This window comes from Pteropus alecto, unplaced genomic scaffold (assembly GCF_000325575.1).
Source record: "Pteropus alecto unplaced genomic scaffold, ASM32557v1 scaffold78, whole genome shotgun sequence".
In the NCBI taxonomy this organism is placed as follows: domain Eukaryota; kingdom Metazoa; phylum Chordata; class Mammalia; order Chiroptera; family Pteropodidae; genus Pteropus; species Pteropus alecto.
The window spans coordinates 10,056,003-10,070,438 of NW_006443124.1; the positions used below are offsets into that span (position 1 = coordinate 10,056,003).

At 42.9% G+C, this 14,436-nt stretch overlaps 1 pseudogene; it reads left to right on the forward strand.

Annotated features, from left to right (window-relative positions):
• The first annotated feature begins 14,063 nt into the window (after positions 1–14,063).
• Positions 14,064–14,182, forward strand: LOC112471992 (annotated as a pseudogene).
• The last annotated feature ends 254 nt before the right edge of the window (positions 14,183–14,436 follow it).

Genomic DNA, 14,436 nt, shown 5'->3' on the forward strand with positions numbered 1-14,436 from the left:
CCATGCTTTCCCGGCTCTGATCTGCTGGCTCTTGTAATGGCTTTCCCGTGTGAGGCCCATCCTGAAACCTCGTGAGATTTTCCATGTCTGTGTGAGGACCCCAACCTGGGTTCTGTTGACTCATGCTTCAGACATGAACAGCCTCAAAGACTCAATCCATGTTCTGTGAACAGAGCCCCGCTGTCGAAGCTTATGGCTTGCTTAACTGCTCTGGGAAGCTCTGCATTTTATCATGTGTCAGACATGTTAAAGCCCTCAACACCTCTGAAGCCCCCAGAATGCTGGCATGCACCCCTCTTGGAGCAATCAGGGTATCCTGCATTGAGCTGTCGTGGTTGGTGCCCTGCGGGCAATTCCATCATCCTACTGCAGTTGGACTGGGTCTCATCTCTGAATCCACAGTGCCTCCACAGGCACACAGTAGGCCCTCAGTAAATATTTATGAAATTGAGATGTCTGGCCCAAGCAGGCCACACCCAGCCTGCAAACATACCCGATCTGCAGCCCTGTCATCTCCTCACCCCATCTCCCTGTCCACCCTGCTCTAAACTGTATCTACCTGTCAGAACAGCTCACACCCCACTTCCGCTTGAGCATCTCCCCTGCTTTGCCCCTCACCTCTGCCCTCTTCCCTTCACTCTCAGAGTTTTGTTTCTGACTGCGTCACATACCTGTCAAATAGTCACTCTGCACTTACTGTTTACTCACTCATTTAGTCAACAGAAATCACTGAGCATTTACTATGTGCCAGGAGTGGAAATAGAAAGATTCAAGGCATGGATTCAGTACAAAGCGATCTTAATATATGTTAGGGCTCTTTGCATGTGACAGCGGAACCTGACACAATGCAAATGGCATTATGCATGGGAGACTGAGGGCAGATCTTGCATGCTTGCTCGGTGGTGGCAGCATCGCCACATTTGGGTGCGGCATTCTTACCTCTCAGCTTTGAGAGCCTGGCAAGCTCTGGGAGGAAGGGAACAGGTGTGGTGCGGACAGGATGGGCAGCTGTTGTGGGTGTTTCCCCTTCAGTTCCTGAGGAATGTGTGCACTTCGCCCTGACTTGGCCCTATTTGTCCAAGGCTGCCGAAGTTACAGAGCCACCAGGGTTGTCCCCAGCCTGGAAGCTCAACAACGACTGGGGGGATGCTGCCACCTGGTGGTGGTGCTGCATATTGCCTTGTGTGGGACTCAACCAGAGAAGGTTGAAGATGCCATGAGAGAAGTCTTTGAAAACAATGAAAATGCAAAATGCAAAACTTGCAGGATGACAGTGAACAGAATAGGGAGTCTGAGAGTGAAGCATAGGTGGTAAACGCACATTCATTCCATGTTTGTTTGGCTAATCAAAGCAAAAGCTTACTATTTGTTGCAGATCTCTCTTTCCTCCTTTTGTTAAATCACTATTTGGTTATCACAGTTAAAAAGGAAATATATCCTTTGTAATCGATGCATTTGTCTGTGTGATACAGGAATTTAGAAGCTGAATTTTTGGGAAATTGTTTTTACTAGCTTTAACTTGTTTGCTAAGCTGGAACACCTCAGGGAGGTCAACTTTATATGTGAGGAAATCATGCTTGGGTCCCTCAGAACCTGTTTCTGAGGCTTCCGTCTCCTTCGGTGTGCCGTTTCACTCTCGGTCTCTGTCGTTGACCTTTACGTTCTAATGAGGTTTTTCTCGTGTCCTGTAAGCATGAGGGGGCACAGGGAGCAAGAGGCTTTGCAAGGACGCCCATGCACAGGGTTTAAAGGGACTCCATGTCCAGATGCCTCCACCGTTGCTCCCAAATCTGCCTGAGAACAGGTCAGAATGATCAGGAAGCCTCTTCTCCCACCTTCCCTTCCACAATGGCCTTTTTTTGACAAAAGAGAGAGGCTTGCCGTCACTCTTCCCCAACCTTACTGCTGTACTTTGCTCAGAGCTATAAAACACTGTGCAGCACCAAACACAGAGACAATTGAGAATGCTGTCTTCGGGGACAAGTCCTGTGACGACTGATCACAGCATCACAGGCCGTCTCTACTGCAGACCTTGGAGATGGTGCTGGGAGGGCTCGGTATCTGGCAGGCAACGTGATGGAGGAAGGTGGCCCAGAGCATGGTGGCTAGGGTTCATCCACCACCCTAGTCTATTTGCAAACCAGTCTAAACAAGAAGGCCACACTTCTTCCAGAAATGTCCCTAAAGCCCCAAATCCTTGTTCATCAGGCAGGCAACTGGGCAGACGTGAAGCAGAGAGAGGCTGGCGATAGGAGACAATGGATTTTCATTTCATCAATTTCCATCTTGGCTGGAATATTCACCTGAATCCATTTAACCTTCAAGCAATTTCCAGCTGCCCTGCAGCTCCTAGGAGGTCATCTTGCTCCAGGCAGGACAGGCTTCGGAGTGACCATACAGTTCAGGCAACCCAAAGCCAGAGCTGAGAACAGTTAGAGTAGACGGCCAGGCTTGATTCACAATTGAGATCACCTGATGCTGAGTGATAAATTTGACTTCCACCATTTTGCTCTGGGGTATTTGTGTGCAACGGCCACGGGCGTCTCTTGCCTCCGGGTGAAAGGCCAGACGTGCAGGTTCGGGGGCCGCGTTTGGAAGAATGAGAACTTCGGGGAGAACAGGCTTAGATACCATGAACTCAGGGCAAAGTTAGTATATTTCCCCACAGTAGAGGGAGGCAAAGGGAGAGCTGAGCACGACCCTGGGTCCATGGGCTTGCGGGGTCCCCGATGTCTAGTGACGTTGCCGCTGGTCACTCACTGCCCCTTGTATATTCGTGGCCAGCACACGGAGTTCTTGAGGTTATCAGAATATGGATACAAAGTCCCCCCACCCCCCGCCCTGCTTTCCTCCATGTGCCCAGGTCAGATGGGGCATCTCTGGGCAGGCTCGTCCTGTGCTCGCCTTTAGCTGCCTGGGATCAGAGAAGAAGTCTCTCCTCACCTCCACCCTTCCTTTGTACCTCCTTACTTCTTTGTGTTTCTCCGTAAAGAGCTATGTCCTAATGCTCTTTAGTGGAACAAAGGCTAACCAGTCGTGTGTGTGTGTAAGAAGGAGGAGTTTTATTTGTGCCCTAAACGTTAAGGAGTAATCAGTATATCTGACGTGGAGAAGGGAATAATCATACGTGTGGTATTTTTTACTTGTATCCTTAACGAGAGAATGTTTGTGTTGTGCAGCATGATCGATATTGGCTGCGAGTGGAGAACCCTAAATATTAGTAGCTTGTGTGGGAGAGGTCATCAAGCAATGACGTAATCTTTTGGAATTGTTCCATGAGCCACAGACTGGGGCTGCTTGTGCAGTAACTCACGGGGGTTTGCAACATCAAATAACTGTTTCTCTGAAATCCTTGTTAATGAATCTTTGCATTATTGGCTTCAAGTTTCTCTTAGTTTATATTTTTTCAAATACAGTTGACGTTCAACAGTCTATCAGTTCCCGGTGTGCTACACAGTGGTTAGACATTCGTATTGTTTACAGCGTGATCCCCCTGAGGAGTCTCGCACCCACCCGGCACCCACAGTTGTTACGGTGTCATTGACTGTGTTCCCTGTGCCATCCTTCCCGTCCCCGTACCTGTTTCGTAACTGCCAATTTCTGTTTCATCCCTTTCACCTTTTTCACCCAGCCCCCAAGCCCCCTCACATCGGGCAACTCAGCTTGTTCTCTGTATCTGAGTCTTTGTTGTGTTTTGTTCTATGTGGAATCGCTGAATTTACTTTCAAGATATGAAAAAAGGTATACGATATAAAAAATGTCACTCGGAATTACAAAGTCACCCTAAAAAGTGAAAATGTTGGAAACTGGCTTTAAAATTGCTGTAAGCTATTGACAGAAGAGAATCGCTTGAAAAATGCAATATTTTAGTGCAGTGTACTTTCTTTTTACTATATTTGGTCATGCGGTTTCATGTATAGAAGTCCAAAGTCCATTAGGTTTGAGAAAGCCCAATATGTATAATCAAATTAAAATCCATTTTTCAATCCTCCTACTTCATTTGTTCCCTTCCAATCTTTAATATGTTTTTTGGCATGTAGCCATCTCAAACTTTTCTGTTTGTATCTCTCATTTGAATGTATATAATTGCATATTTTTAACAAATATTCTATGGTGGGGATGATTCTGTTCTTCCTCTATGCATCGCAACACCGTTTGCTGACTGACGTGTGCCCGATCATACTATGTGTTTATGCCTCAGCCTTGTTTCCAAATCAGTACTGAGTCAGAACTTCCATAGGGAAAAGCACAGGGAGGACAGAGCACTCTGAACTCTCGTGAACCAAACACACGCAGGCGCCAGCTCCGCAGTCCAGGAACAGCACGTCGGCTTTTTCCCGCGGTGCCTCCAGCCGCCATCCTGCTCCCGCTGCCCGAAGCGCCCAACAGGGCCACAGAAGTTTCGCCAGTTGCCGTGTTTTGCACATGCCGATATTCACTGTCCAGGGTGGGGTGAACATTAGGTTTGCGGGGTGACTCCTTAGTTTTGTGTCTGTTCTCCTTCGTGGATTCTGGCTGCTATGTGAGGTCCCATTGGGTGCACCGAGCATGGGATTTTTCCCCTCTCCAGTGTGGAGCTCTGTTGACTCCAGGTGCTGTGGCCACACTGGAGCACATCTGTCTGGGGTGGATGCGCACAATCGTGTTAAGGTCATCGGTGTCAGGCAACAGGCTGAGTGGACACATTTTAGCTGTCACCAGAGTGTTCCGAATTAAGCCAGGAACTAGTCCGTGACCAAACGGGTGCTACTCATCGACACTCCCTCCAGCGGTCCCAGATGGTCTGATTGCTCCACAGCCTTGGCGGCACCTCGTGTTGCTCTCGTCCATGTGGGTCTCTCATGATTTTATTAGCATTTCCGTGAAGCCGAAGAGAGTAAACGTTTTCTTTTACATTTTCATCGACCGTGTGTTTGTCCCTTTTTGTGTAATGTCTACTCAGGTTTTTATTTTTTGCCCATTTTTTTCTAATGGGTTTTCAGTATATACATTTTATCTGACAAGGTTCTTTACACCTTCCAGCTTGATGTACTTTCCCAGATGTATAATGCAAATCTTGTCTCTCTCTGGTTTTCTGGCCTGTCTCTCTCGCTGGTGCATTTTGGTAAACATTAGCTTCTGATAGATCTTGATATGAGCCAAGGGATTTTCTCCTGTTTTGAGTGTTATCGTCTCCTCAGAAAAAAGTTTTCTTATTAGTTGGGAAGTTGCTCTTGTATATTTTTCTAAAAGCTCTTAATTGTGTTGTTAAAGTCTGTCTCTCTCTCTGGTTTTCTGGCCTGTCTCTCTCACTGGTGCATTTTGGTAAACATTAGCTTCTGATAGATCTTGATATGAGCCAAGGGATTTTCTCCTGTTTTGAGTGTTATCGTCTCCTCAGAAAAAAGTTTTCTTATTAGTTGGGAAGTTGCTCTTGTATATTTTTCTAAAAGCTCTTAATTGTGTTGTTAAAGTCAAGAACTCAAATTAAGGACATAAGAAATTAAGACGAGATAGAATGTAGCTAGAAGCTGAGTTACAAAACCAGAAGGCAGTTCGAGAGTGAGTATCCCAACAAAAGCACAGCTGAACACCGCTGGAAAATTCAGGGGAGGGTTGAAAATTCAGGGGAGGTTTCCAAGGAAGTCATTAAAGAATTGATAGGGCCATTAAGATGTTAGAACAAAGCATAGGGAAATGAGAAGGTGGTTGAAAAAACTTGAAATTTCCTGAAAATTACCTGAAATGTCAATGCACGAAACATTAGCTTTTTAAGGCCGGGTGATGTATTCTATAGAACTGTTAATAGATGTTTTGGACGTTATTTTATTGATGAACATTAAATAGTCTCTGAATGATTGAAAATTTGGCACACAGAAACGTCTATTTCCAAAGAATATATTCATGTTGAAATAATGGGTGAGAAAGGAAATATTTAAAATGTTAAGAGAAACAGCAATACCACTTCTCACACACAAATGTGTTAAGCTTTTTTTCTATCGACAGGATCTGACAGTATGAATAACCCCACTTGTTGTGTTTTTGTATAAAGATTCAGGACTCTCTTGAATCCCGTGGTGAGACGGGATGTCTCTTCTGCATGATCCACTGATTGAGTCTTCTGCTCTCCCCTCATCATAGGGGGATCTGGTCTCTGCCTTTTCCAGCTGAAGGCAGCAGTCTGCAGCCCTGGGGACACCTGTCTCCACCTGGACTCCGAGCCAGCATCCTCCGATGGATACAGAATCTATATCGACAGAAGAGTGTCCCTCTGTACCTTGTTCCTTCTACGAAACCTCTTGAAGTTAGCTGACAGTTTTCTTGAAAAAGATATTGTTTTCGAAAGTTAACTCTGAGGTGTAAGTATTTGTTGAGTGATATGCAAAGTATCATGTTTTTTGGTAGGTGAAGACTTCTTGGGATGATAGGCTGCATTGAATTTTTTTAACCAGCATCAGTGGGAAGAGGAAGTAGTCCTTTTCTCCCTGAGCTGTTCAAATTGTTCCTCTCTTTGGAAAACCGTTTTTCCAGAACAGGCTGGGTCTTTTTCTTTTATCTAGCTGCCCGCTCAAATACCACATCATCGGTCAGTCCTTCCCTAATCTCCCCGTCATCCCAGTCGTCATTAATTTCTCTCTCTCCCTCTCTGCCTTATTGTTTATCATGACACGTAATTAAGTTGTGACTATAAATTTATAATTGGATGAGAGAAAACACAGATTTCAACTGTAGCGATTAATTATTGCAGAATATCACTCAAAGATCATATCATCATATACTTAGAGTTAAGTGAATTTATTTGAAATACTTTTAGGTAAGTTTTTGGAGTTTGAGTCATCTACACTTTCAATAAATTGAGCATTTACTGTAAAGCAACCTTTGAATACTTCTGTGTAAAATGCTTAAGGCTCAGAGTAGTTTTCTCTTCAAGGAACATCTCATTGTGTCAGAAAAAAACAATATGAAAAGAATAGATAATACACACAGGTAAAAATTTTTTAAAAAGAGATGAAGGTCATATCATTTTGCTTGCTGCATCAAGAAAGGTCGCTCTGTGGAAATGACATTTTGTATGAAACTTCAAAGGTGACAGGGAGTTATTGGACACTGAGAATCTCTAGGTGGATTCAGTAGGGTAGATGGATGGCTCATTGATAGGAGTGTGGGGCGGAAGGGTGTCTAGAATGACACTCAGGGTTAGACAGGATATTACTACCAAAAAATGAGTCAGGGACCAATGAGGGAGGATTGAATTATCTGGGGATGCTGTCGGTCCAGCTTGGGACACCTGAGCAGTGTGCGCTGAGCTGTGAACATAATCCCTGACATGGTGAGCAGGCCGGTGGATGTTTGGGTCAGCAGGCTGCAGTCAGATTTGCACAGTCTGTTGAATAACTGATTCAGGTTCACTGATGGAATTCGAATCCAGGATAGCAGATGAGACTTGCCTGGCAGGATGGGTGAGAGCAGGAAGGAGCTATGTCATGGCAGAACAAAGAGCCTGCACCAGTAGGGAGCAGAGAAGGTCCTCACAGGAGGTTCTGGCTGGAAGAGATCATGTACCCGTGTGGTCATTTTTAGCAGCGGTCTTCATGCGTCACCCTGGAAATGTGGAGTGGGAACACAACCTTTCAGGGTAGTGATTTATGAGTGGAGAAGTTGGGCGAAACAGGATGAGGATGTGGGACCAAGGATGTCAGGTGGAGAGGGGCACTGTTACCACGAGGCATGGATGGAAGCGGGCAAGATGGAAGTGGTGACCGTGTGTCCTCATGGACAGTGAATGAGACGAGCACGGAGAAATATGGCCTCGGGATACGAAGAGACCCTCCATCTCTGTTCTCAGACGAGGATGGGTTTGGAGGAGCCAGCGCGTGCGCAGTTGGTAGTGACAGGGACAGGGGAGATAGTGCCCTCCTCAAAGGAAGGAGGTGGAAGGGAAATGGCCCTGACCATTGTTTCCTGGACGCATCTGCTCGATGCTGCTCCAGGGGCTACTTTCAATATTTGGTGCCTGTGTTAGCAGAAATGCACACTCCTGGTCCCCAAATGAGGAACACTCGGTCTGAGGTCCGACAACCGTCCCGATGACAGACCTCAGTGCAGTCCCAGTCAGGGTGCTCCAGGAGAGGAGGACAGAGGGTCCCAGCGAGCCCAGGGAAGGCTCCGGGCTGGCGCACTTCATCCCCTGTGCGATTTGCATTGTAATTTGATTTTAAAGGAGAAGTTCGCACAAAAAAGATACCCCAGATTTCCCTGAGGAAACAGGAGGCCTGGCTTAGGTGCAGCAGTTCCGATGGGCCTGGTCTGCTGCCTATTCTACAGGCCAGTTACTAGAATAGCCCCAACCTTACCAGGAGGTCAGGTGAAGCCAGGGGGAGGAGAACAGGGACATGCCCATGGGACTGCATGCGAGAAACGGTGGAAAAGGGGACTTGGCAGGCCTCTCGATTTGGGAAACTGCTTATGACTAATTGCACTTGGGAGGGGGATGTGGCTCCTCAGGCTGGGCTGTGCATACCTGTCCGAGCCCCATTCTAACCATTTTCCAAACAGGTGGAGATGAAGCCAGGACTGGGTCTGGGTCTCTCCCTGCCTCTCTGCAGACGACCGATAACTTGTAGAAATAGGCACAGAGAGACATGGACAATGAGGGATGGAAGGGAGAGGCTGGCTGTGGCCCCGAGGGAGGCCGGTCTGTCCAGGGAGGCAGAGAGAGTCTGGAGCCAAGACAGACAACTGAAACAGTTCTAAGAGTTACTTGCCTGTCTTTTCATGTGAATCTTGCCCTGAAGCATAATACTTTGTGATAACCGATTTGTTTCTTTATCAAGTTCTAGAGAAAAAAATTCAGAAGAGTAGATGGTTTTGTGGGTGAGATTTTAAGTGTCGTGTGGAGAGAAAAGAGATCTTTGCTCGTCATTGTTCCATTTCTGTTTACCATGGTTTTGATTCCTTGTTATATTCAAGTCTACAGGATTAACGAAGCTTGAGGGATTATTTAGTGTTCTGTAGTTAGGGTTTTTCTCATAAGATTTATGATTTCATACCTACTCTAAAGAGATTTTCCTTTTAATGTTATGCTAACTTGATTCTGTAATTATCTGAAGATTGCTATTATGTCCAAATTAAACATCATTTCCATCATTTTTGTTGCTGTGTGCTAATTCAGACATTTTCGTATAATAAATTAAGTGGCATCGTTGCTACCTCTTATGTCCGATCTGTTACCTACGACTGACCTAGATGAATTTTTCTCGATAGGACTTTATGTTCGGAACAATGAAAACATTGTTTGGGGACATTGTACACTGAACATACCCTGTCAACAGGCTCACTGCCTTTGTTGCAATTCTAGGTCCTGAGTTGATGCAATTCATCCACCTAGATCACGCAGTAGGGCACAGAGTCGCTGCTTAATGTGTGTGGTGCACGGGTCATTGGTGAAATATTAGTGTCATGTTACAGACTTGAGAAGGGGACAGTGCTTCGCCAGGTCCTGAAGAGAAAGGGGCGATGTGGGTTTGGAAGGGTCGTGTTTTCTGGACTTCTTGATAGAGCGGTTTTAGTGTTGATGAGGAAGGAAGCTGGGTCTCAGGTCACAGAGGTGACTGGAGCAAGAGCGGGCCGTGGGCATGTGTTGAGGCAGACAGCTCCACCTCGTGTGTCCTGAGGGCAGGCTCTGGATTTCACGTGAGGATGGCTTCGACCTGGCCTATAGGGCTCGGCTGTCTCCATTCCAGGTCTCGGGTGGTTCTAACTCCCTGGCGTGAACCAACCTGCATGTTGCTAGCCCTCCCCCATCATATCCTGGGACAAGGGGGTGTCAGGTGGCCCTCTCCCATCTAGTAGGACATAGGCTCTGAAGCTTTACTGGAGCTGGAGGTGGGGTGGCAGCTGTTCATGGAGATCGATTCCTGCCAGACCTGGGTTCTGGGAGATGGAGCTGTAAGAGCCCGGTGCAGGCAAGGCGTCCGGGATGGAAGCCGACCGGCGAGGAGAGCACAGTATATCCCTTATGTAGTTGGCTTATGAAGCCCTTCTCAGATGTGCGGTTTGCAGATTCTCTTGTCTGTTCCGTAGGCTGCCTTTTCATTTTGTTGCTGGTTTCTTTGGCTGTGCAGTGTTTTAGTTTGACGTAGCCCCACTTTAACATTTGCTTTTCTGAAGTACATGTTAAGACTGTTTATAGAATCCTTCAAGTATATGTCACTTTTCGACTACAAAGTTGGAACATTTAACTTCAAGGCACATCTGCCTAGTGTTGTAAATCAGAAAATTGCTTGCCTATTTCCACCAAATAGACTCAAGGACATGCTTTACTCGGAATAATTCTCATTACATATTAAAATGGTTGTGAGACAAACTCAATGTATTATACTTGTTTACAGTGTTCCTTGTGCTTCTAAATATTAAAATAGAATTTTTTCTGTTGTTCTTGGTCCACTTGAGAAAGGAAATTTATGACAACAGAATGAGTCCTGTATTTAATGGCTTTTAGAAATGGAGAGAATGCTCTCTGAGTGGCTTCTGTATAGTCGAAGGTCGCATTGTAATCAGCTAAACGAATATTTTGTACCTGTTTATAAAGTTGGGCTGGATACAAATAAGTCACATGTGGATTTCTTGACTTTTGATTGTACAGTTTTTATGCAAATTGCTAAGAATATGCTATTATTTGGTTTCATCTTAAAGATTTAGAATGTGGTATTTGATTTTCATTACTTTAGAAATAATGGGTACATACCCGTTTTTATACATGTACTATGATGTCATATACATGAGCATACAAACATATATTTTGTATATAGTCAGTATATAATTCAAAATTTCTATTTTATTTCAACTGCATTTTCTTAACCTTGCGATCCCCTCCCTTTCACTCATTTCTCCTGCCACCCACCCCCACCTTTGGCAACAACTGATCGGTTCTCTGTATCCACAATTTTCTTTTTTATTTTAATTCCACCTAGAAGAGAGATTATATGGTATCTGTCTTTCTCTGACTTATTTCGTGTAGCATAAGACTCTCTGGGTCTATCCATGTTGTCACAGATGGCAAGATTTCATTCTTTTTATGGCTAATGTCCCATTGCTTGCGTGCATGTGCATGTATCACAAATTTTTTATGCATTCATCTGTCGATGGACACTTGTTTCCATATCTTGAGTATCGTAAGTAACTACAATGAACATGGCAGTGCACATATATATGTTTAAATTAGTGTTTTTGTTTTTTTTCCCAGAGAAATATTCAGAAATGGAATTACTGAATCCTATTGTAGTTCCACTGATTAATTTTTGCTTTTTAAAAAAATTAATTTCTCGAGGAAGCTACATCCTATTTTCACAGTGACAGCACCAGTTGGCATTTCACCAAAAGTGCACACGTGTTCCTCTTTCTCCACATCTTTGCCAACACTGCTTTTTATTTTTTGATGAGAGCCATTCTAACAGATGTGAGGAGGAATCTCATTGTGGTTTTGATTTACATTTCTCTGATTAATAATGTTGAGCATCTTTTCATGTAGCTGTTGGCCATCTCTATGTCCTCTTTAAAAAAAGTGTAGATATATATATATATTTACATTTTTATTAGTTTCAAGTATACAGTGCATTGGTTAAACACTTATTTAGTTTATGAAACAATCCCCCTAATTGCTCTTTCTCTCCTCTGGCTCTCCGCTTAGCCATTACATTAGTGCTAACTGCATTCCCTATGCTGTGCTCCCCATCCCCATAACCATCTATCAATTACTAATTTGTACTTCTTTAACCCTTCACCCCATCCCCCGTGGCTATCACCAGATTGTCCTCTATATTTGTGAGTCTGTTTTTGATTAGTTTGTTCTTTTTTGTTCCTTAGATTCCACATGTAAGTGAAATCATATGGTATTTATCTTTCTCTGTCTGACTTATTTCACTCAGCACGAAAACCTCTAGGTCTATCCATGTCGTTGCAAGCGGTAGGGTTTCATTTTTAATGGCTGAGTAATATTCCATTGCATATATGAACCATAACTTCTTTATCTAATCATCTGTTGATGGGCACTTAGGTTGCTTCCATATCTTGGCTATTGTAAATTGTGCTGCCATGAATGTAGGGGCGCATAGATCTTTACAAATTATTATTTTGGTTTTCTTTGGATAAATGCCCAGAAGTGCAATTGCTGGGTCAAAAGGTATATCCATTTTTAATTTTTTTAGGGACCTCTAGACTGTTTGCCATAGTGGCTGCGCCAATTTCCAATCCCACTAATGGTGTATGAGAGTTCCGTTTTCTCCACATCCTCATCAACACTTGTTTTTTGATTCATTTATGATAGTCATTCTGACAGGTGTGAGGTGATATCTCATTGTGGTTTTCATTTGCATTTCTCTGATGATTTGTGACTTTGAGCATCTCTTCATATGTCTATTGGCCATCTGTATTTCCTCTTTGGAGAAATGTCTGTTCAGGTCTTCTGCCCATTTTTTAATTGGATTGTTTGTAATTTTATTGTTGAGTTGTATGTGTTTTTTATATATTTTGGATATTAACCTCTTATCGGATGTATCATAAGCAAATATCTTCTCACATTCAGTTGGTTGTCTTTTTGTTTGGATGGTAGTTTCCTTTGCTGTACAAAAATTTTTAGTTTGATGTAGTCCCATTTGTTTATTTTTTCTTTTGTTTTCCTTGCCCAAGGAGATAGATATGAAAAGAAATTGCTGTTAGCAATATCAGAGAGTTTACTATCTATGTTTTCTTCTAGAGATTTTATGGTTTCGGGTCTTACATTTAAGCCTTTAACCATTTTGATTCTATTCTTGTATATGGTGTAAGATGGTCCAGTTTCTTTTTTTTTTTCATGGATCTTTCCAATTTTCCCAGCACCATTTATTAAAGAGACTCTTCGCCCTTTGTATATTCTTGCCTCCTTTGTCATATATTAAGTGAGCATATTGGTGTGGATTTATTTCTGGGTTCTCTCTTCTTTTCCATTGATCAATGTATCTGTTTTTATGCCAGTACCATGCTGTTTTGATTACTACAGCCTTATAGTATGGTTTAATAGCAGGTAGTGTGATACTTTCAACTTTGTTCTTCTTTCTCGAGATTGCCGTGGCTATTCAGGGCCTTCTATGGTTCCATATAAATTTTTGGATTATTTGTTCTAGCTCTCTGAAAAATGCCATTGATATTTGGACATGAATTGTGGCGAATCTATAGATTGCTTTGGGTAGTATGGCCATTTTACGATGTTTATTCTTCCTACTCATGAACATGGTATATGCTTCCATCAATTTATTTTTTCAGTGACTTATAATTTTCTGAGAACAGGTCTTTTACCTCCCCAGTTAATTTGATTCCCAGGTATTTTCTTGTTTTCTTAAATGGGATTTTTTTCGTAAATGGGATTGTTTTCTTAATTTCTCTTTCTGAAAGTTCATCATTGGTATATAAAAATGCTACTGACTTCTGAATATTAATTCTGTATTCTGTATTCTGTAATTCATCAATCAGTTCTAACAGTTTTTTGGTGGAATCTTTAGGGTTCTCTCTATATAGTATCATATTATAGGCCAATAATGAGAGTTTTACTTCTTCCTTTCCAATTTGGGTACCTTTTATTTCTCTTTTCTTATTGCTGTGGCTAAGACTTCCAATACAGTTTTGAAGAGGAGTGGTGAAAGTAGGCATCCTTGTCTTGTTCCTGATCTTAAGGAAAATGCTTTTAGTTTTGTGATATCAGCTGCAGGTTTGTCATATATGGCCTTTATTATGTTGAGGTCTGTTCCCTCTCTTCCCAGTTCGCTGAGAGTTTTTATCATAAATAGATGCTGGATTTTGTCAGACATTTTTCTTCATCTATTGATATAATCAAATGGTTTTTATCTTTCCATTTGTCAATGTGGTGTATCACATTAATTGATTTGTGTATATTGTACCAACCTTGCATCTCAGGAATAAATGCAACTCGTTCATGGTGTATGATATTTTTAATGTATTGTTGAATTTGGTTTGCTAATATTTTGTTGAGGATTTTTGCATCAATGTTCATGAGAGATATTGGTGAATAATTTTTTTAAATGCCTTTGTCTGTCTATGGCCATGCTACCCTGAACAAGCCTGATCTTGTCTGATCTTGGAAGCTAAGGAGGGTTGGGCCTGTTTAGTACTTAGATGGGAGACCACCTAGGAAGACCAGGTGCTGTAGGCATAAAAAAAATAATAATAAAAATAAGGGATTGTAAGTTGATGAGGTCCTTGCAATCTGTGAGGTCAACCAAGATGCCTCGCCTTAAAAAAGTAAATAAAGGTGTGAATAAAAAAAAATAAAAGTCTTTGGTTTTGGAATCAAGGTAATGGTGTCTTTTCAGATCCTCTGCCCATTTTTTCATTAAACTGTTCGTTTTTTTGCTATTGAGTTGTATGAGCCCTTTTTTTTTATATTTTGGGGATGAGCCCCTTATC